Raw genomic sequence first — 23,502 nt, forward strand, 5'->3', positions numbered from 1 at the left:
AAGGTCCAAACCAACTAAAGTTTGATTTAGTCCTAAAGACTTGAAGTAGCTGCTATGGTAGTGCAGCATATGACCATACAATTATGATAAGAATTTAAGTGACTTTAATAATGAACGGTAGGCCTAGCTTGTTATGTCAGTATCAAGTCGAATTTCCTCTTTTTTTCTTTGTAGTTAAGTTAGGAACAATAGGCCTATGGTATGTCAGTATTATATTGTTTCCTCTTGCTTTTGGCCTAGTAAATCCAGGAACAATAGGCCTAGGTTAAGTAACTATAAGCCTAATTAGTCGGATTGGTCTTTTAACCGTAGTCAAATTAGCCGTCTACCTAGTTGGACAAATCGTGGTTCATTGTTGGAGCACCTAGTATTGGAAAGCTTTCCTCTTATGCTGGTGGCATAAATTACCCGAACCTATTTCCCACACCCAAAATCCCTGGTTCCCACCTGTGTCCTTTGGGAAGGGGGTCGTCTATAACGCCAGAATGGCGTATTTGCAGTGGCATTAAAGGCCAAGTACGTTGAAAGCGCGTTATTTACTGTAGTAAAGGTTATTTTCTCAGAAATGTTTTCTGTGTTTTTCTATAAATTTACCAACCTACCTGAGTAATGCACGCTAAGGGTAATTCGTAGGTAGTTGGGTCACCGAGTTTTTGTCCACCAAAATATTTGCCCAATTGGCTAACAGGCTCATCATAACATTTACTGCTTGCCAGAACACAGGACCAATGAGATAATATTTATTTTCAAGGTAAGTGAGCCAAAGTGGAGCAAAGAACAGTGAATGAATAGGGTAAAATTTCAGTAGTCTCCCACCCAGCAATTTTTGCAAGAAAATAATTTTCCTATTAGTTCTGCATATGTATATGATTTATTGTGTATTGATGTTATCCTCCACAAAAGTATGGTTTTCCAATTACCACCACCCAACATATCCCAACTGTAATGAAAGAACCCCAGGTGTGAGTCAGGGTTTTTGGTAGGATAAAATGAAAACCAACTAATTGTAGAAGGTGATAGCAGAAACCCCCCAAAGAAAACAAGAAAACTAACAAAATATAGTTTTTCAAGCAAAAATAGGAGGGGGAAATAACACCTAATTCTAACTGTAGCAGTTATCTCTTAATCACCGTTCTTGAGTCATGTTTCCTTACGAGCTCCATTTACTTTTGAACACAGATTTTTCAGTCTTTAACGTGGTCCAATTTTAAAAGGGACACAAAACAAAAACACAAGCTAACCAAGACTTCCCCACCAAATCTAACCCAGAAGCCGTATCCTTACTAACCTGGAGCCCCTCTTATACAGTCATATCCTTAGCTTACACTAAGACTTGGTCTGTATAGTAATAATTTACCATAATAGTCAGAGTCTGAGTAATACAAATCAAATGTAAAAACGGGCAATTGCTTCAGTTCAAAATAGTACTTATCCCCAAAACTTCCCCTGTAATTTTTCGCAGAGAAAATGTACTAGACACACTTCGAATTTGGTCTTTCTAACTTTACCGTGACATTGCCAGTAGTGTCAATGTGTGTGTAAGATGCATAGCTTGGAACATTTCTGACAATGATTATGTAGAAATTTCAATTGTTCCAGCACAACACACACCCTTCGCTCTTTACTGTGATGAATTTATTTCGACGAAGCTGAAACTAGCTGATAACTAGCCCCCTGTGCCCACCAGCACTAGCGACCAATCATCCCTTTTTAATTCGGCTTGGTAGAGGAGACGTCTTTTCTCATCTGTCTAACCTTTTAACTGGTTTATGATTAAAAGCAACTGGCCTAAAACTTATTAAAAAGTCCCTTTCCCATCAGTGCTGCCTTCCTTGGGGCTCATGGATTCCCCATGCAAGGTAAGGTAGCTAGAGGTCTTTTGCCTCTACTTTTGCTGCTCGCCCAACGTTCGCTCTGCTTCGGCGGGCGGGCGTGAGCTGTGGCTGACAGGAACTCCTCGGAGTGACTTGTCGGGTAATCCTCCGGATAAATCCAGAAATGAGCTTCGGCTACGTTTCACAGGCAACACTTTGTTGACCTTCAACTGAGCTTGGCTCATTGACAGGCAGAGGGGACTGCCGGGAGCTCACTTCCAGGTGTTGGATAATTTTCCCTTTTGAGGGAGACTTAACCTCCTCCAGGTGTTGAGCAACTTTCCCTTCCAAGGGAGAGTTCCTGCCCCATCCACGGTCCAGCAATATCCTCGTTTGCGGGGAGAATTGCAGAAACTGGCAACAAAGGTTGGTTGCCTTTCCTGTCCGTGGGAAAACTATCTTCATCTGTGGGGTTTCCCCTTCAGGGGATTTCTCTGGCGGGATTTGGATTTATCCATGCCCCATCCTTGTTCTTCGGAGCTTGTCGACGAACGAGTTACGTGATTGCTTACATTTCCTACTCATCGTATGCAGGCCCCTCACATACCTAACTGCCGCCCCAGGGCAAATTTCCTAGTGATCCCCCCCCCCCCCCCGCCCCTCCAACCCCTACATTTAGCCCCAACCCACCAGTTCCAATTCCACCCCCGTTTTAAATCACTTTGGTACCTATGATCCTGTATATAGAAACCTAACTATACTGTAAGGGCTTGTTACAGGATAGCGAAATATATAATAACAGATTAATTACACTGGTGGAAAAGTGTTTTATTTTAAGTGAATTACAAAATAACAAAGTAAACAGCTCTTGATTTTTGCTTCATAAACACATATTAACAGCAATGAAGACTTTGAAGTAAAAGAAAATAAATTGATTTATAAAACAAATTTCCATCAGCAGTACAGAAACATTCAACCATAACATAATAAATGGGGTGAGATAGCCATGTTGTCCTGATGGAAGGTTCCTACAGGTAGCTTTCTAAGGGATATTTGGCTACAGTGATATTCCCAGAGAATTAACGTTTAGGTCTCCAGAATTCTAACTTCTGGCGCGAATAGCTTTAAAATTTCTCTTAAGGATATCGCATAATATCGGGACGTATATCTTGATATGACATAGCCATCTTAACCCCGAATAGCGTTTTCGTTTCGAGGGGGAAGAGCGGCAAAAATAGAAGGGGAGCCGTTATCAAGGTTACCCTTCCTCCCGTACTACTATTGAGTATCTAGATGGCGCTGTATCCAAAATGGCGCTCATTCCTTGTAGCATTGAGCATGGTGCTACAGATATAGTAATTTCGGGAGGGATCCTGCCAAGGCCTTTTCTATAGAAAAGGAGAGCGGGTCCATCACGACGACATGGCTATCTCACCCAAAAATAGATTTGTTCCGTAACCGAAATACAAACCATGCTATTTAAATAGGGTATTACTTTCGGTGTAGCTAATACTACCCCCTCGTTAGTTAGCGAGGGGGTAGGGGAGGGGTAGCTAGCCACCCCTCCCCCCTCACACACCGGTGAACTACTGTAGTTCACTTTACTTTTGGCTCGGGTGATGGGCAGACGTGTCTGCTCCCACCCTCGCTTTGGTAGCCATTAATGCATTTTGTCTTTACTTACTTTTTCTTATACTTAATATATATATAAACATTCTTTATGTTTATGTATATATTTGTGTATAGAAATATAGTAAGTTTCCTTTTCAGTGTTTGTGCTGTGTGTGTAGTGTACGACGTCACCGGCGTAGTACCAGGCCACCACGGTTTCACGTCATGGGGTGCGGCCTCTCCCTTGGTCCTTCGGTCATTCCTTCGGCTTCCGATAATTCGGCCGCCGAGGGAATCGTCATCGCTGGACTTTCTTCATTCATCTGTTTTCTCCGCTGTTCCTCCTTCCCTACGGGGTACTTGGATTCTCAGCGAAGTGAACGTGGGAGTTTAGATTGATTACGGTCTCTCTCTCTACTCGAGGTCGTTCACCCTTTTACTGTACTACTACTACTACGTATTATTACGGAAGCTTCTTTCCCGTGTGGGTTGGGTTGCTATTCCGTTTATTTGTCTCACTTATTTTTAAAGAAATCTACTTGTTTTTTTAACTTGTCAGCTTTCTGTGGAGAACACTTCCCTTCGGGGGTCAGTGGTTCTTACTATTTGTGAACATTCTTAGATGAATTACATAATTATAATTCTGTTATAATTCTGTTTTTGTTACAGTTCTCCCCCCTCCCTCTTCTCCCATGAATTTCAGTGGGGGAGGAGGGCGCATACTTAATTTGTAACTCTTATGTTTTCTATTCCCTCGGGGTTTTCTCTTCGGAGTTCCTCCCGGGGGAATTTCTGTTAACTAATTATTTATTTTGTTTTCCCAGTTAATGATGCAGTTTTTCTTCGTTTGCCTAAAGTGTGCCAACGAAGCAGAGCTGCCCTGTTGGTGCCTGGGGAGTCTGCTGTTGCTGCCGTCTCTCTAGGACATTGTCATGGGCGTGTTCCCTTCTTTTAGAAGTTCTCCCGTGACAACTGTCAGCTCTTTAGTTCATCTTAGAACGCTAAGGAGGTTCGCCTCCAGGGGTAGGTAACTTCCCTTCCGAGGGAGGTTCCCTTCCTAGGTGTGAGTTTTCTCCCCTGCACAGGGGGTACTTCTCATAACTTAATAATTCCTGGATGGGTTTTCCTGGTCCTCGGGCCGTTATGCTCTTGGTGCTGAGCGACCGCACTTGTAACCATGCTCAAGGAGCTGAGCGGTTGCAAGGCCGGGCGTTGAAAACTTCAGGTGGCTATGCTCTTGGGGCTGAGCGGTCGCACCTGCAGCTATGCTCAAAGGGCTGAGCAGCTGCAGGATCAGTCTTGTGACCTCTCTCGAGGGAGGCCACTCATAAGGACTCCTCTTCGGAGGATTGCTCCTTATAGGTCAGCTTGCTGATCCAACTGCCCTAGGAGGCGCCATCACCAGTGTCTTCAAGTCTCTTCTACGAAGTGTTCATCTCTCTCGTTTGCGAGAGAGGCCACTCATAGAGACTCCTCTTCGGAGGATTGTTCCTGTTTAGACCAGCCTCCTGTTCGGGACCTCTCCGCAGTTTGTTCGCCATCTCCTAGACCTGCTGACCTGCCGTCTCCGTTCCTGGCTGCTGACGCTGTGGGCGCCCACGCACTCCGTTATCCAACGGGCACCGGTCCCTTCGGGGCAAAGAGGCTTTAAAACACTGTAAGTCCCTTAAGCGCCAGGTATCCCCTGCGCGCCGTTTTCCTGTGCGCAAGCGCTCGACGACTGTTCCTGCTGTTCCTGAGACTTCCATCCAGAGGAATCCTGTTCCAGGGACTATTCCTGAGTTAGCGCACAGGCGCTCACCAGAACTTCCAGTGTTGATCGTCCCAGTTCCTGACTGTCCTGTCAGCTGTCCCTTCATCCTAGCGCGCGCTCGTGCTCGTCGACGAGTTTCTTACGCCAACGATCTTCATACGCGCGCAAGCGCCGACGATCTTCTTTCGCACGCAAGCGCTGACGATTTTCCTACGGGCGCAAACGCTGACGATCTTCTTACGCGCGCAAGCGCCGACGATCTTCTTTCGCGAGCGAGCGCTGACGATCTTCTTACGCGCAAGCGCCGACGATCTTCTTACGCGCGCAAGCGCCGACGATCTTCTTTAGCGCGCTAGCGCTGGCGATCTTCTTACGCACGTAAGCTCCGACGATCGTCCGCGCGCAGGCTCCGATGGTTCCCCGCGCCGATGATCTTCTTACACGTGCAAGCACCGACGATCTTCTTACGCGCAAGTGCCGACGATCTTCTTACGCGCGCAAGCGCCGACGATCCTTTTACGCATGCAAACGCCGACGATCTTCTTACGCGCACAAGCGCCGACGAACTTTTAAGCACCGTCGATCTTCTCTCGCGCACAAGCACCGACGATCTTCAAGCTCCAACAATCTCGTACGCACGCCGACATTCTCACAGGCTCTTCATTCTGTTCCTGCACGTCAATCTGATTCCTGCTCACCCTATGAAGTCTCGCTTGCGCGCGGTGTTTTCAACAGTCTCTCGCGCGCGATCCCTGGGTTTTTCCCGCGCAAGCGCCAGTGCGCTCCCTCTACCGAGGTGAGGCCTTCTCCCACTGCACCAATGGGAGAAACCCCACCTCGAGCAGGAGCCCTCAGACTTCGTTGTTGGAGTCCTGTATTCCTCCTAGGAGGGAACCGAAGGACTTTAAGAGTCCCCCCAAGTAAAGCCCTTGGGGACGGGAGACTTTGCTGCCAGCTCTCCAGGGGGAGAGCAGTAAGAGTCAGAGCATGCCTTCTGGTAGGTCTTGACTCTGATGAGGCATCTCAACGGGTTCAAGGAACCTGAGGTTCCTCCTTGCGAGGGCAAGGACACGGTCCTGGACCGAATCTTTTGCACTCAGAAACCCTCTAAGGCCAGTGCGGTTTTGCCCTGGTCACAAGGGGCGAAGAGTGCCTAGGGATAAGGTTGACGGCCAGCTCTTCGAGCTCGCCTCCTCCAGCCGTTCCACTACTGGCAACAAGCTCCTCCCATCTCCACCAGAGGAAGTATTTTGAGATCATGGAGGAGTCTGGCTTAGCTCTTACTTTGCACTCTGTGGAAGAGCTTACCAAGGGAGTCCCTCTCGAGAGACTCTCTAGCCGGCAAGTGACTTTCTCGGCGACAGAGAACCTAAGCCAGGAGAAGGTCCCGAAGTGCGCCATGCAGGCTACTGTACTTCGTGGCTCCACGTCTGGTTGGGGTCTCTTGGCATCCTGTTGCGATCCGAAGATCTGTCCAAAGAAAGCACCAGGAAGGCACTGGAGACCTTCCTCCTTTCGGGCACCCGCACCATTGAGTTCTGGCCCACCAAGCCTCAAACTTGTGGGCCAATTCGATCTTGAAAGGACGTGATGCGGTGGCAGAAAGGTTCCTTTCGAGGGTCCCGGCCTTTGAAGTCGGCAAGCTCAGACACTTCCCTTATGGGAAAGAGTCTGTTTGAGCCCAAAGATGTGGAACAGGGATATCGCGTCCCGTTCACAACATCTCTACCTCCCCTGACAACGAATCCACGTCGTTGAGCTCCTATGCCATGGGATCGGCAAAGGGGCTAGCCCTTCGGGCAGAAGTCGAGACCATGCTAAAGAAGGATGCTCTCCAAGAGATCGTCGACGGTTCCCCAGGCTTCTTCAGTCGACTCTTTCTTGTAAAGAAGGCATCTGGAGGCTGGAGACCAGTCATTGACCTCTCAGCTCTGTACAGGTTTGTCAAACAAACTCCGTTCAGCATGGAGACAGCAGACACGGTCAGACTTGCAGTGAGACCACAAGACTTCATGTGTACACTGGATCTGAAGGACGCGTACTTCCAGATCCCAATCCATCCGTCTTCAAGGAAGTACTTAAGATTCAGCCTAGACAACAAGATCTACCAGTTCAAGGTGCTGTGTTTCGGTCTCACCTCAGGTATTCACCAGAGTGTTCACCCTGATCTCTTCGTGTGCACACAGGATCGGCATCCGTCTCCTATGCTATCTGGACGACTGGCTGATCCTTTCAGACTCGGAGTCGACCCTTCTTCGACACCGGGACAAGCTTCTGAGACTTTGACAAGATCTAGGGATCATGGTAAATCTCGAGAAGTCTTCTCTGCCTCCATCTCAACGACTGGTATATCTAGGCATCATCTTGAACACCAATCTCCACAAAGCCTTTCCATCAGACGACAGGATAGCAAGGCTGAGGAGAGTCGCAGATCCTTTCCTCAGACGAGAAGAACTCCCAGCCCAATCATGGTTACGTCTTCTCAGTCACCTTTCTTCCCTGGCCTGTCTAGTTCCAAATGGGCGCCTCAGGATGAGATCCCTGCAATGGCGGCCCAAGTCCTGGTGGAATCAAGGTCACGATTTCCTGGACGTTTTGGTCCCTATGGGTCCTGCGGAACAGACGGACCTTCAGTGGTGGGTTACAGACGGAAAACCTCCGAAAGGGAGTGGATCTTCTCATCCTCCCCCCCGGATTTGATGCTGTTCTCGGATGCCTCAAAAGAAGGGTGGGGGGGCCCACATCCTGAACCACAGGACCTCAGGCCTATGATCAGAATCAGAAAAGTGCCTCCACATAAACCTGCTAGAGATGAAGGCCGTATTTCTGGCACTTCAACAGTTCTAACAGTATCTGGGGATTCACTCTGTGGTGGTGAGGAGCGTCAACACCACGGTAGTGGCTTACATCAACAAGCAGGGAGGTACCTTTTCACAAAAGTCATCCCATCTTGCAGTAAAGATACTGAGATGGACCGAAGTCCACTCGTTTCCACTATCGGCTCGCTTCATTTCGGGCAAAAGGAATGTGCTTGCTGACAGTCTGAGCAGGGCATCCCAGATAGTGAGTACCTAGTGGTCTTTGGATCCTCTAGCAGCCAACAAAGTCCTGACTTTGTGGGGTTCCCCGACTGTGGATCCGTTCGCTACAGCCTTGAATTTCAAGCTTCCGTTGTGCTGCTCCCCAGTCCCGGACCCCAAGGCACTCTGGCAAGATGCCTTCCAACAATGGTGGGTCAACTTCGGCGTTTATGCCTTTCCCCCGTTCTGTCTGATGAGAAGGGTGCTCAACAAGACCAGAATATCTGTCGACCTTAGTAGCTCCGCTATGGCATCACACAGAGTGGTTCCCGGACCTTCTGCAGCTCCTGACGGAATTTCCGAGAGAACTCCCTCCTCGACACGAGCTACTCAAACAACCACACTCCAACATCTCCCACAAAGCCGTAGCATCGCTGCTGCTTCACACCTGGAGACTATCCAACATCTCCTCACAGAGAGAGGCTTTTCGCAACAAGTTGCCGAAAGGATGTCTCGACACCTGCGAAAGTCATCCGCAGGAGTCTATCCTGGCGAAGTGGTGAGTCTTCTGTGGTTGGTGTCGTGGAAGGGGTATCTCTCCACTCGATGCCACTATTCCAGCAATAGCGGAGTTTCTTGTGTATTTGCGGGAAGAGATGCACCTTTCAGTCTCGGCAGTGAAAGGCTATCACTCAGCCCTAAGTCTTGCCTTCAGGCTAAAAGGAATGGACATTTCCCCCTTGCTGGAACCACTCATACGAAGTTATGAAGTTACCTGCCCTCAGTCGTAAGTGAGACCTCCTCCAGGGAGCTTGGTTCGAGTCCTCAGGTCTCTTAAGAGACCTCCGTCGAACCATTACGCCAGGCTTCTGATCGCCGCCTGACTTGGAAGACTGTGTTCCTACTTGCTTTGGCCTCGGCAAAGCGAGTCGGCGAATTTCATGGTCTCTCGTATGACATCGCCCATTCAAGGGGATGGGTAAAGGTAACGTTCAGGTTCGTCCATGAGTTTGTGGCTAAGACTCGAAATCCAGGAGTGCCGGACCCCCGGTTCGACTCTTTCCGGATTTCGATTCTCCGTTCTGTAACAGATGACCCAGACCATCTCCTACTGTGCCCAGTAAGGAGTCTGAGGCTCTATCTTAAGAGAAAAGCTGCAATTCGTCCTCGAGTGCAAGCATTGTTTGTGAGCACAGGAAGGACGAAGAGGAGGGTCACTAAGAACACTATCTCAGCATGGATTCGCTGGGTCATCCACCATTCCCTGAATCCAGACCCTCCTCCGTCACGTCGCCCTAGAGCACATGATGTCAGAGGCATCGCTACGTCCCTGGCATTCAAGAGAAACTACTCAGTGACGCAGGTTCTACAAGCAGGGGTTTGGAAGCGTCAGACGACCTTCACAGCCCACTACCTGCAGGACATGACCCACAGGAGGCTCGATACGTTCTCTATGGGCCCTGTGGTGGCTGCACAACAGCTGGTTTAAACCTCAGGCTCCTTAATGGACAAGCAGCAGAAGGTTGAGGGCATTGTTACCAGGTGTTAGTCTGCATGAATGAAAAGATATGCCTGGCCCTTATTCTTTTCTTCATCCTCCCCTCTCTTGGGGAAAGCAACATCCTGGGTTCTATGCACAGCTGACCTCAAACCACTGAAGGTAAACCATGCTTCCTTGTGTTCCTAGTGTTAAGATAATATTGTCGCGTCCCCCATACCCTGACGAGGTGGTATTGGGAACGTCCTAACCTAGAATTCCATCTAATGGACTCCAGGTCAACTTCCTAGGACAAGTCACACTTCATTCCTTCACACACACACGCTTACGTAGGCCGCGGTCCTTGCAGAGCAAGGTACTTGCGAGGTGCAGGGACTCCTTATCTCGAGTTCTACACACTCAGATACTGAGTCCCCGGGCAAAAGCCAAAAAGCCAGTAACGGCTGGGACTTACCATCCTTCCTAAGGGTTAAGTCACCGTATTTAAATAGCGTGGTTTGTATTTCGGTTACGGAACAAATGACAAATTCGTAGATAATTTGTATTTTTCCTAACCATACAAACCTTAGCTATTTAATCAAACTTGCCTGCCAGCCCTGTCCCCGGAAAGTCTTACCTCTAAGCAAAGTCTAGTTCACCTGTGTGTGTGAGGGGGGAAGGGTAGCTAGCTACCCCTCCCCTACCCCCCCGCTACCTAGGGAGGGGGTAGTAAACCCTCGTTAAAATTCTAATGGCTCACCATTTCAGCTACACCGAAAGTAATACCCTATTTAAATAGCTAAGGTTTGTATGGTTAGGAAAAATACAAATTATCTACGAATTTGTCATTTTTCGCTTTGCTCAAAATCCGTTTTTTGGGCTCAAGTCTGATGGAAGTTTACCAGAGAAATACTAGAAAGTACTGTATCTGTGGATTTTCTTAGGTGCCTTAACCTTGGAACAATTTTCCTATGGTCATCCGGACCATTGAGACAAATGACGTTACCGTTATCCGTCATTACCATTAATCATGGGCAATGTTAGCGCTTCCTGCCCACTGCAGGGAAGAGTCATACTAAACAGTAGAAAAGGGGTCTCAAGGTTTGCATATATTGTATGAACAAACATAAGTATCCACTAGATATACAAAAGGTCTCAAGGTTTGTCTATGGTGTCGGAACAACTAAGTGTCAACTATATCCATTGTTTGTAAGCATACGATAATATGAGGTTTACTTAGATAAATAAGTAAGAGAACTCTGGCATATTTAATGTGCTAATTGCTGGGTGAAATAAGACGCAATTACACTCTAATAGACATTTATTTTGAATAAATGACCAAATGGAATAACGAGTGTAACGTGTTAAGGGAATTATACGTACAACGTAAACAGAAATTATTTTTTTAAACATCTGACTGAGCCGGTAGTTATATATGTAGCTATACGTCCCTTACGTCCGGCAGAAATTTCAAAACTCGCGGCAATCGCAGATTGGGTAGCTAGGTGTACCACCTGCCGCGCCCCTAGCGAGGTACCTGGAACCATTCCATGATTCCTTAGATCTTCCCTGTCGCTCACGTCGGCAACATCGTTGGATTTTTCACTCGCTGTAACCTGTATAATTGCAGTCATCTTGGTGATGTACAATTTACAGTTGGCTTTCGCTAGTTTGGTTTTATTTTGACTGAGAGTAGTGGTTGGGTTATAATCGATATGTTCATAACTTGAAAGGGGTAGTATTAGCAGTTTTTTCCACCTACTGAAAAAATAACGAACTTACTCTTAAAAACATGATGGCGGTAGGTAAACACTCCGCCAACACTATGATGTCACAATCATATGACGTCAACTACGTAGTTACTATGTAGTATGACTTGCATATTCATTTCTTTTGTTATGCAGAGAATGGAAAGTAAAAATGCATTTGTTCCGTAACCGAAATACAAACCACGCTATTTACATTGGGGGTATTACTTTCGGCGTAGCTGAAATGACGAGCCATTAGATTTTAACGAGGGTTTCCTACCCCGCGCTAGTTAGCAGGGGTAGGGGGAGGGGTAGCTTGCTACCCCTACCTCCCTCACACACCGGTGAAATGTCTCACTTCACTTTTGGCTCTGACAATGGACAGACGTCTCTGTCTTCGTCCTCGCTTGGCAGCCATTATTTGTTTCGTCTTTACTTAATCACTTACTTTTCTTTTACTCAATATATATGTAAACATTTTTTCGTGTTTATGTATATATTTGAGTATAGAAATCAGTAAGTTTCCTTTTCAGAGTTTGTGCTTGTGTGTGTAGTGTACGATATCTCCGTGGAGCCCTCGGCAGTTAGGCCACCACAGTGTAATTTCATGAGTTTGACTAAGGTCTTTCTCTCTTTTGAGGTCGTTCTCCCTTTACTACGTTACCTTTACTACGTCTGAGTAGCTTCCTTCCCATGTGGGTGGGGTTGCTACGCCGTACGTTTTGTCTCAATTAGTTTATGAATCTAATTGTATTTGTTGATTTTTCAGCTTTTGTAGAACGATTCCTTTTGGGTTTTTGTTCTTTTTTTAGTGTTCATTCATTTTTAAATTACATAATTACCTAGTTACATAATTATTATTGTTATAATTCTGTGTTGGTTACAGCTCTCCTTCCGTGAGTGTAAGTGGTTGTGAGAGCACGTGCCTGTTGTGTGATTCTTGTGTTCTTTTCCCTCGGGATTCCTCTTCGGAGCCTTCCCGGGGGAATGAATGTTAACTAATGATTTTTTTTTTTATTTTTCACAGTTACCGATCTAGTTCGTTTCTGTAATGTGACAACGGAGTGAGCTTTCTTGTTGAGGCCTGGGGATTCGGCTGTTGCTACCTCCCCTATAGATCTTCGTCAGGGGCGTGTCTCCTTCTCCTGGAAGTACTCCCGTGACGATTGACAGCTCTCAGTTCATTTTAGAACACTCAGGAGGCTCGCCTCCTTGGGTGGGTAACTTTCCTTCCGAGGGAAGTTTTCCTGTACAGGCTTGAGTTTTTTTCCCTTTTGGGGGTTCTCCTCTTGCCTTTATTTCGTGCGACTATGCTTTTGGTGCTGAGCGGTCGCACCTGCAGTTACGCTCAAGGGGCTGGGCAACTGCAGGAGCCCCTCTTTGGAGGATTGCTCTTTTTAGGTTACTGACTGACCCGTCTCTTCTACGAAGTGTTTCTCTTTTGTTTGCGAGGGAGTACACTCATAGAGACTCCTCTTCGGAGGACTCTTCTGCTGTTGTTGCTGTTGGCCGCCTTCGCCGTAAGGCTCACCGTCCGCTACGTCTTAAGGGCCTCCCGTCTCCCTCTAAAGGTGCTAAGAGGCGCCTTTTTGAATCTTCTCCGTATGCAGCCTGCAGCTCCTACCTCCTTAGATCTCTCCGGGGATCGATATCCAACGCCTTCCTGACCTTCCGCCCCTGGTGCAGCTGGACAGCAGTCTGACCTCGTCATCCGACGGGCAACGGTCCCTTCGGGGCAAAGGGTTGCCTCCCACGGTGGGTGCTTCCCTTGCGTGTCAGGGTTCCCCTGCGTGCCCTTCTGCAGTGTTAGCGCACAGGCGCTCTCCTGCTCGTCAGCGTTCTCCTGATCGCTAGCGCTCTCCTGTTCGCCAGCGCTCTCCTGTTCGCCAGCGCTCTCCTGTTCGTCAGCGCTCTCCTGTTCATCAGCGCTCTCCTGATGTTCATCGCCCACTGCTCACCAGCGCTCTCCTGAGGTCTCCGAACATCCTGCTGTTCCTGTTGTGCGCCCTGCGCGCCATCGGTCTCCTGAGCGCTCTAGATCTCCTGCCCGTCAGAGCGCACCTGCGCTTCCAGTTCCTGATACGCGTCCTGTGCGCCCACGTTCGCCCGCGCGACCTAGAACTTCAGTTCAGGTCTTGGACAAGGACTCTTCTTCTCCTTGCCCTCGCGATCCGGCTCGTCAGCCTGCTCCAGCGCAGCAACGCTCACGGTCACCTACGCATGCTTCTATGCTACTGTACGCACAGGATTCCACGCGTTGCCCTTCTGCTCGCCAGCGACCACATACGCGTCAACGTTTGCCTGCTCGTCAGCTATCTCCTGCGCGTCAACGATCCCCAGCGCGTCAGCGATCCCCTGAACATCGGCGATCTCCTGACCGCCCGCGTGATCTTTCGCCTGCGCGGCAAGCACCGCCATGCGCCAACGCGCCATCGCTTGCCTACGCGCCGGCGTTCACCAACACACCATCGATCGCCTGCTCACTATCGATCTTCCGCGCGTTACAGGTCCCCTGGACACCATCAGTAGCGATCTAGCGCTCGCCTGCTGTGGACCACAATCTCCGGTAGCTGAGTCTTGCCGTAGATCTTCCTCCTGCTCGCCAGCGCTCACCTATACTTCTGTCCTTCTGTGCGCCAGCTTTCTTCAATCGCCAGCGCACATCAGCGCGCCCTTTCCTGCCACGCACCAATGGGCGCCAACGGTTTTTTCCTGACCGTCCAGGATCGCCTGATTAACAGCTCGCATCAGCGCTCACCTTCCTGATGCACCTGCACGCCTTCTGATTAGCGCGATTCGCGCTAACCATCCCTAGTCTCTTATGCGTCAGCGTGATTCTTCGCCTGCGCGTTAGCGTTTTGTTAACGCACCACTGCTCGCCAATGCGCCGTCGCTTGCCAACGCGCCTTCACTCGCCTACGGGCCATCGCTCGCCAAGACGCGCCATCGCCCGCCTATGCGGCATCGGTCTCCCGACCGCTTGCGCTCGCCCGCGCCCCCACGTGCCCGCGCGACCACATGCCCACGCGACTGCACACCCACGTGCGCTCCAATGTTCGCCCGCGCGCGAACCAACTGTATTCCATCGCGCGAACCAACGGTGTTCCATCGCGCGAACCGACGGTGTTCCATCGCGCGAACCGACGGTGTTCCATCGCGCGAACCGACTGTGTTCCATCGCGCGAACCGACTGTGTTCCATCGCGCGAACCGACGGTGTTCCATCGCGCGAACCGACGGTGTTCCATTACGCGAGCGCCAGCTCGATTCCTGCAGTAAGCCATCGCTTGTCTACGTGTCGTCGCTCTCCTGTGAACTGTCTTGATTCCGACCGCCAGCTCTCGCCCCCTTCCAACCATGCCCGCCCTCCTGCGCTCCCTCGCGCACTTTCGTCTGCGCTCCTGCGTGCCCGCACACGGGCGCTTCCACTTTCGCCCACGCGCGAACCATTCATTTACCATCGCGCGAGCGCTAGGGCGATTGCAACCGCGATTCCCGTCGGGGTTTCGCAACACGGCCAGCCTGGCGAGTTTTCTGGAGCGCGTATTTCCAGAACACGGTCTCCACCCCGTAAACGCGAGCATGGCTCGTGCTAGAGCAAGAAGAATCTTCCGGGAGGTCTGTGCAACATTCTTCTTTCCTGAACCTGGGTTAGTCCTTTCTCGTTATTCCCTGGAAGGGTCTTGCCAGGGAGTTTTCCTTTCGAGATTTCTCCGTCGGGCAAGGGGTGACTGGTTTTGCCCTTCCTCTTCACTTCTCGTGGAAGGGGCTTACCAGGCCTTTCCCTCCTCGGTTGCGACCCGAGGTTTTGTACTAGGAAGCCCCAGGAAGATCTTGGGTACTTTCCTCCTCTCGGGCTCAAACACCTTTGCGTTCCGTCGCCAAGTTTCGAACTTGCGGGCAACCTCGATGTTGGAGCATCTAGACGCAGTGTCTGAGGGCTTCCTCTCGGGTGTCTCATCCGTAAATGTCGACAAGCTCAGACACTTCCATCCTTGGGAAGAGCTTGTTTTGAGCCCAAGGACAGAAATGGACTGTTGTTGGGTGTTTTCACTCCTCCAAGGCGCTTGCTTCCAAACCCTGCAGGCCTCTTGACGCTTCTTCATTCAGCCTCGTCAGCCTAAGTTATCGGAACCAGCTACGGCAGCTAAGACAAGTTGTACAATAGCAGTCCCCTCCTGTGAGGGACAGGTAGCACGGGAGGCTCTCCCGGGGGGGCATAATCCTAAAGGGACCGGCAAAGTTCACAAACTCTAGGATTGGCAATCCCCCTTGCAGGTCTTACGCTGGGGGGATGCCTAAGGTTACTCGTCCGGATAACAGCCTCCCGATGCCGATTCCTGCACGATCTCCGTGATCAGCCAAGGATATCGCACCTTGCTCTTACCATCTTTCCTTCACTGTCGGCGAATCCGGTGTCACTGAGCCTCTATGCCATGGGGTCGGCAAGAGGTTTGCCCGTTGGGCAGAAGGATCCATGCCTTAGGAGAAGGTCCTGCATAGGATTGTCGACGGCTTCCCTCCCGGCTTCTTCAGTCAATCCTTTCTTCTGGGAAAGCATCTGAGTCGGGAGTTCCGTCGTCGAGCTCTCAGCTCTGATCAAGTTTGCCGAACAAACTTCGTCCAGCGTGGAACAGCAGAGTCGATCAGACTGGTAACGAGGCTGCAGTACTCCTTAGGCCCTAGATTGGAAGGACGGGTACTTCCAGGTTCCATTCCATCCATCTTCCAGGAATCTCTTGGAATTTAGCCTAGACTACAGATGTTCCTGCTTAAGATGCGGTGTGGCGATCCCGCCGCGTCATCGCAGGTTTTTCCCCAGAGAACTCTCCCTGCTTTCCTCATGGCCGCTCAGGAGCAGGCTTCCGCCTCCTTCGCTTTTTGGAGGTCCGGTCAACTCCGGTAGGCTCGGGTTCGACCTTCCTCAACACCGGGACAAGCTTCCGGGTCTTTACCAAGAGTGAGGGATCATGGTAATTTGCTAGGAGCCTTCTCTACTTCTGCCTCAAATCTGGAGTATCTAGCCATGATATTGACTCCTTCTCCGAGCCTTCCCTTCAGTTGACTGTGGCAAGGCTGAGGAGAGTCGCAGTACCTGTTCTCGGTCAAGGAGAGCTTTCAGCCCTATCTTGGAATGTTTCCTGGGTCTCTTTTCCTCATTGACCCGTCAAGTTCCGAAAGGTCGCCTCAGGAAGTTCCCTGTGAGGCGACCCAAGTCCCGGTGGTATCCAAGCAACGATTAATCGGACTTTCTAGGGACCAGCAGAACGTTTAGACCGGCAATGGGTGTTGACCTTTGGAACCTCATGCATGGGAGTGGATATTCTCATCCTCTCCCCACATTTGATGCTGTTCTCGGACTCGTCAAAGAAAAGGTGGGGGGGCATGTTCCGGTTCAAGCCTATGGTCAGGACCTGAAGGGTACCTCCCCATCATTCAGGCAGGCTTAGGGGCCGTAGTCTGGCGCCTCTACAGATCCTACAGACCCTGCCGAGTCGCTCCGCACGCGACAACTTCATGGTACTGGCGTATTCCAACCAGCAGGGAGGCGCATTTTCATACTTTCGCATCTTGCATTAGAAATACTGAGATGATCCGAGGTTCTCTCAATACCACAGTCGGTTCGCTCATTCCGGGCAGAGGAATGTTCTCTCCGACTATCTGAGCAGAGCCTCACAGATAGAGAGTACCTGGAGGTCTTTGGCCTGGGGGACCTGATCACGACAGCTTGGAACTTCGAGTTTCCGCTGTTCTTCCCCCCAGTCTCAGACCCCAAGACTCTTTGGCAAGATGCTTTCCGGTGATGGTGGGACAACATCGACGCCTGCGTCTTCCCACCATTGTTGTCTGTTGAGAATGGGTCTCAACAAGACCAGGTTGTCGGTCAACCTTTCGATGGCCTTGAGAGCTCCGCTGTGACCATACGCAGAACGGTTTCCGGACCCTCTGCTTCCCATGACGGAACTCCCGGGAGAGCTTCTTCCACGACACAGGCTACTCAAACAACCACACCATAACATCTTCCACGAGCCATTGCATTGCTTCGGCTTCACGCCTGGAGACACTAAGCCGCCTCCTCAAGAAGAGACAACCCGCTACAGTCGCGGAGCGGAGGTCGCGTCACCTGCGATAGTCATCCGCAGGGGTCTACCAGGCGAAGTGGAGAGCCTTCTGTGGTTGGTGTCGTGGGAGAGATACCTCTTCCCTTGAGGCCTCTTCTCCAGCAATAACGGAGTTCCAGCAATAACGGAGTTATTGCTTTTCGGCGGGAGGAAACTTTTCCGCTCTCGGCAGTGAAGCCTATCGCTCAGCCTTTCCCTGGCTTTCAGGCTGAAAGGAATAGATTTTTTCCTTCCCGCTGGACCTTTCTTCGCTCATGCGAAGCTGCGAACGTCCCTGCCCCCAGTCGGAGTGAGTCCTCCTCCATGGAGCATGGTTCGGACTCTTTAGTCCCTTGAGATCTTCTCAAGAACCATTACGTCAGGCCTCTGATCGTATTCCGTCTTGGGGGACGGTGTTCCTGCTCACTCTGGCCTCGGCCAGGGTGTAAGCAATCTTCATGGTCTCGTACGACTCTGCCCTTTCAAGAGAATAGGGGAAGGCAACATTCAGGTTCGCTCCTGAGTTGTTTTCTAGACTCAGAATCTTGGAGTCCCGGTCCTCCGGTTCGACTCCTTCAAGATTTCGAGTCTCCGTTCTGTATCAGATGACCCAGACCTTCTCCTTGCCAGTAAAGGAATCGAGGGGTTATCTTTGGGAACAGCTGCAGTTTGTCCTCACGTGCAAGCCGGTTTGGGAGCACAGGGAGGACACAGGGGAGAGTCACCAGTATACCTCTTCAGCTCGGACTCAAGGGCATTCATCTCGACCTGAATCCAGACCCTCCTCCGTCACGTCGCCCTACAGCACGATGTCGGATACATTGCAACGTCCCTCGCCTTCGAGTAGAACTACTCTGTGACGCAGGTGCTACAAGCTGGAGTCTGGAAGCGTCTAATGACCTTCGCAGCCCGCTTCCTGCAGGACGTGACCCACAGGAGTATCGATACGTTTCTATCGCTCTGTGGTGGCTACACAACAGCTGGTCTAACCTCAGGCTCCTTTTTGGACAGGTAGCAGAAGGTTGAGGGCATTGTTATCGGGTTTTAGTCTGCATGAACGAAAGAAGTATGTCTGGCCCTTACTTCTTTCTTCATCGTCCCCTCTACTGGGGAAGCAGCATCCTGGTCTCTGCATAGCTGACCTCAAACCCCTGTAGGTAAACCATGCTTCCTTGTGTTCCGAGTATTGGGTCAATACTGTCGCGTCCCCCATACCCTGACGAGGTGGTATTGGGAACGTCCTAACCCAGAGTTCCTTCTGGAACTCCAGGTCAACTGCCTAGGACGGGTCACACTTCCTTCCTTCACACACAAGCTTATGTAGGCCACACGTTTCCTTGCTCCACCGGAGCAAGGAACTTGTGATTTGCAGGGACTCCTTTTCTCGAGTGCGACTCACTAGGATTCTGAGTCCCCGGTAAGCAAAATTAAGAAAGAGAGTCTATACTCTCTTAGACACCAACACTTCCGTCTAAGGGAAGGGTCGGCCATTAAAAGGTGAAAGAGAGTTCATATTCTCTTCGTCACCATAATTAATCAATTTAATTCCAAAAGCTAACTAAGCTAATATAGAAGTTTCCAGTATAGCGAATAGCTGCAAATTTTAGAGAAATACTTCACCAAACCGTGAACAATACTCCAAAATCATAAGCGTATCCAAGAACGTCTTGCCGGAAGCACGACAGAGGAAAAAGAGAGGTGGCGTCAACAACAAGTACTGTAGTACCTGGCCACAGGTGGCGCTTGTGAGTACACCCCCTTCTAGTATAGTGATAGCTGGCGTATCCCTCCCGTAGAATTCTGTCGGGCAACGGAGTTGACAGCTACATGATTATCGGGTAAGTTTAATATTGAAAATTGAATTTTTCCTAACCATACAAACCTTAGCTATTTACATTGGGGGTATTACTTTCAGCGTAGCTGAAATGACGAGCCATTAGATTTTAACGAGGGTTTCCTACCCCGCGCTATTTAGCAGGGGTAGGGGGAGGGGTAGCTTGCTACCCCTCCCTCCCTCACACACCGGTGAAATGTCTCACTTCACTTAGAGGTAGGACTTGACTTGGGGGACAGGGCTGGCCGGCAAATATGTGTAAATAGCTAAGGTTTGTATGGTTAGGAAAAATACAAATTATCTCCGAATTTGTCATTTGTTCCGTAACCGAAATACAAACCACACTATTTACATTGGGTGACTAACCCCTTAGGAAGGGTGGAAAGTCCCCAGCCATACTGGCTTTGGCTTACCCGGGGACTCAGAATCCTAGTGAGTCGCACTCGAGAAAAGGAGTCCCTGCAAATCACAAGTTCCTTGTTCCATCGCCCGCCTATGCGGCATCGGTCTCCCGACCGCTTGCGCTCGCCCGCGCCCCCACGTGCCCGCGCGACCACATGCCCACGCGACTGCACACCCACGTGCGCTCCAATGTTCGCCCGCGCGCGAACCAACTGTATTCCATCGCGCGAACCAACGGTGTTCCATCGCGCGAACCGACGGTGTTCCATCGCGCGAACCGACGGTGTTCCATCGCGCGAACCGACTGTTCCATCGCGCGAACCGACTGTGTTCCATCGCGCGAACCGACGGTGTTCCATCGCGCGAACCGACGGTGTTCCATTACGCGAGCGCCAGCTCGATTCCTGCAGTAAGCCATCGCTTGCCTACGTGTCGTCGCTCTCCTGTGAACTGTCTTGATTCCGACCGCCAGCTCTCGCCCCCTTCCAACCATGCCCGCCCTCCTGCGCTCCCTCGCGCACTTTCGTCTGCGCTCCTGCGTGCCCGCACACGGGTGCTTCCACTTTCGCCCACGCGCGAACCATTCATTTACCATCGCGCGAGCGCTAGGGCGATTGCAACCGCGATTCCCGTCGGGGTTTCGCAACACGGCCAGCCTGGCGAGTTTTCTGGAGCGCGTATTTCCAGAACACGGTCTCCACCCCGTAAACGCGAGCATGGCTCGTGCTAGAGCAGGAAGAATCTTCCGGGAGGTCTGTGCAACATTTTTCTTTCCTGAACCTGGGTTAGTCCTTTCTCGTTATTCCCTGGAAGGGTCTTGCCAGGGAGTTTTCCTTTCGAGATTTCTCCGTCGGGCAAGGGGTGACTGGTTTTGCCCTTCCTCTTCACTTCTCGTGGAAGGGGCTTACCAGGCCTTTCCCTCCTCGGTTGCGACCCGAGGTTTTGTACTAGGAAGCCCCAGGAAGATCTTGGGTACTTTCCTCCTCTCGGGCTCAAACACCTTTGCGTTCCGTCGCCAAGTTTCGAACTTGCGGGCAACCTCGATGTTGGAGCATCTAGACGCAGTGTCTGAGGGCTTCCTCTCGGGTGTCTCATCCGTAAATGTCGACAAGCTCAGACACTTCCATCCTTGGGAAGAGCTTGTTTTGAGCCCAAGGACAGAAATGGACTGTTGTTGGGTGTTTTCACTCCTCCAAGGCGCTTACTTCCAAACCCTGCAGGCCTCTGACGCTTCTTCATTCAGCCTCGTCAGCCTAAGTTATCGGAACCAGCTACGGCAGCTAAGACAAGTTGTACAATAGCAGTCCCCTCCTGTGAGGGACAGGTAGCACGGGAGGCTCTCCCGGGGGGGCATAATCCTAAAGGGACCGGCAAAGTTCACAAACTCTAGGATTGGCAATCCCCCTTGCAGGTCTTACGCTGGGGGGATGCCTAAGGTTACTCGTCCGGATAACAGCCTCCCGATGCCGATTCCTGCACGATCTCCGTGATCAGCCAAGGATATCGCACCTTGCTCTTACCATCTTTCCTTCACTGTCGGCGAATCCGGTGTCACTGAGCCTCTATGCCATGGGGTCGGCAAGAGGTTTGCCCGTTGGGCAGAAGGATCCATGCCTTAGGAGAAGGTCCTGCATAGGATTGTCGACGGCTTCCCTCCCGGCTTCTTCAGTCAATCCTTTCTTCTGGGAAAGCATCTGAGTCGGGAGTTCCGTCGTCGAGCTCTCAGCTCTGATCAAGTTTGCCGAACAAACTTCGTCCAGCGTGGAACAGCAGAGTCGATCAGACTGGTAACGAGGCTGCAGTACTCCTTAGGCCCTAGATTGGAAGGACGGGTACTTCCAGGTTCCATTCCATCCATCTTCCAGGAAGCTCTTGGAATTTAGCCTAGACTACAGATGTTCCTGCTTAAGATGCGGTGTGGCGATCCCGCCGCGTCATCGCAGGTTTTTCCCCAGAGAACTCTCCCTGCTTTCCTCATGGCCGCTCAGGAGCAGGCTTCCGCCTCCTTCGCTTTTTGGAGGTCTGGTCAACTCCGGTAGGCTCGGGTTCGACCTTCCTCAACACCGGGACAAGCTTCCGGGTCTTTACCAAGAGTGAGGGATCATGGTAATTTGCTAGGAGCCTTCTCTACTTCTGCCTCAAATCTGGAGTATCTAGCCATGATATTGACTCCTTCTCCGAGCCTTCCCTTCAGTTGACTGTGGCAAGGCTGAGGAGAGTCGCAGTACCTGTTCTCGGTCAAGGAGAGCTTTCAGCCCTATCTTGGAATGTTTCCTGGGTCTCTTTTCCTCATTGACCCGTCAAGTTCCGAAAGGTCGCCTCAGGAAGTTCCCTGTGAGGCGACCCAAGTCCCGGTGGTATCCAAGCAACGATTAATCGGACTTTCTAGGGACCAGCAGAACGTTTAGACCGGCAATGGGTGTTGACCTTTGGAACCTCATGCATGGGAGTGGATATTCTCATCCTCTCCCCACATTTGATGCTGTTCTCGGACTCGTCAAAGAAAAGGTGGGGGGGCATGTTCCGGTTCAAGCCTATGGTCAGGACCTGAAGGGTACCTCCCCATCATTCAGGCAGGCTTAGGGGCCGTAGTCTGGCGCCTCTACAGATCCTACAGACCCTGCCGAGTCGCTCCGCACACGACAACTTCATGGTACTGGCGTATTCCAACCAGCAGGGAGGCGCATTTTCATACTTTCGCATCTTGCATTAGAAATACTGAGATGATCCGAGGTTCTCTCAATACCACAGTCGGTTCGCTCATTCCGGGCAGAGGAATGTTCTCTCCGACTATCTGAGCAGAGCCTCACAGATAGAGAGTACCTGGAGGTCTTTGGCCTGGGGGACCTGATCACGACAGCTTGGAACTTCGAGTTTCCGCTGTTCTTCCCCCCAGTCTCAGACCCCAAGACTCTTTGGCAAGATGCTTTCCGGTGATGGTGGGACAACATCGACGCCTGCGTCTTCCCACCATTGTTGTCTGTTGAGAATGGGTCTCAACAAGACCAGGTTGCCTTGAGAGCTCCGCTGTGACCATACGCAGAACGGTTTCCGGACCCTCTGCTTCCCATGACGGAACTCCCGGGAGAGCTTCTTCCACGACACAGGCTACTCAAACAACCACACCATAACATCTTCCACGAGCCATTGCATTGCTTCGGCTTCACGCCTGGAGACACTAAGCCGCCTCCTCAAGAAGAGACAACCCGCTACAGTCGCGGAGCGGAGGTCGCGTCACCTGCGATAGTCATCCGCAGGGGTCTACCAGGCGAAGTGGAGAGCCTTCTGTGGTTGGTGTCGTGGGAGAGATACCTCTTCCCTTGAGGCCTCTTCTCCAGCAATAACGGAGTTCCAGCAATAACGGAGTTATTGCTTTTCGGCGGGAGGAAACTTTTCCGCTCTCGGCAGTGAAGCCTATCGCTCAGCCTTTCCCTGGCTTTCAGGCTGAAAGGAATAGATTTTTTCCTTCCCGCTGGACCTTTCTTCGCTCATGCGAAGCTGCGAACGTCCCTGCCCCCAGTCGGAGTGAGTCCTCCTCCATGGAGCATGGTTCGGACTCTTTAGTCCCTTGAGATCTTCTCAAGAACCATTACGTCAGGCCTCTGATCGTATTCCGTCTTGGGGGACGGTGTTCCTGCTCACTCTGGCCTCGGCCAGGGTGTAAGCAATCTTCATGGTCTCGTACGACTCTGCCCTTTCAAGAGAATAGGGGAAGGCAACATTCAGGTTCGCTCCTGAGTTGT

At 50.8% G+C, this 23,502-nt stretch overlaps 1 protein-coding gene across 1 annotated transcript in view; it reads left to right on the forward strand.

Annotated features, from left to right (window-relative positions):
• Positions 1-365: 365 nt before the first annotated feature.
• Positions 366-23,502, forward strand: part of LOC137645521 (serine-rich adhesin for platelets-like) — a 153,771-nt gene continuing 130,634 nt past the window's right edge. Inside the window, exon 1 of the mRNA XM_068378326.1 lies at positions 366-516. The gene's annotated coding sequence lies outside the window, so the exon portion shown is untranslated. The remainder of the gene's footprint in view (positions 517-23,502) is intronic.

The sequence above is a fragment of the Palaemon carinicauda genome, chromosome 8, assembly GCF_036898095.1.
Source record: "Palaemon carinicauda isolate YSFRI2023 chromosome 8, ASM3689809v2, whole genome shotgun sequence".
Classification (NCBI taxonomy): Eukaryota; Metazoa; Arthropoda; class Malacostraca; order Decapoda; family Palaemonidae; genus Palaemon; species Palaemon carinicauda.